The sequence below is a fragment of the Chaetura pelagica genome, unplaced genomic scaffold (genome assembly GCF_000747805.2).
Source record: "Chaetura pelagica isolate M959 unplaced genomic scaffold, ChaPel_1.0 scaffold698, whole genome shotgun sequence".
In the NCBI taxonomy this organism is placed as follows: domain Eukaryota; kingdom Metazoa; phylum Chordata; class Aves; order Apodiformes; family Apodidae; genus Chaetura; species Chaetura pelagica.
The window spans coordinates 426,704-427,104 of NW_009954236.1; positions in this window are offsets into that span (position 1 = coordinate 426,704).

Here is a 401-nt window from a genome sequence, read left to right on the forward strand (position 1 = left end):
GGGCGACTAAGCCTAACAAAGGAGCGGCCGGTCCGGGAGGGCTACGGTAGCCCCGGGAGGCTTCCTGAGGGGTCCGAAACGGGGTCTTCGGTGAGGGGAAGGGGTTTTTAGCAGCCCCCCCAGGTAGAGCACAGCGTTTGCAGCACGGCCGGAGCCGTGCGCTGCCGGGGGGGGCTGCCCCGGTGCTCGGTAACGAGGGTTTCCAAGCTCCGTTACCGTCCTTTGATTACCCAGCAACGTGTTCCTAAATCTCCTCCCCGACGTGAAGAAGCTGCCCAGGGCACTGGTGGAGTCCCCGTCCCTGGAAGGGTCTAAAAAAGCCCGTAGATGCGGTGCTGAGGGGACGTGGTGGGTTCGGCAGCGCTGGGCTCGGGGATTTTAAAAGTGTTTTCCCAATCCAA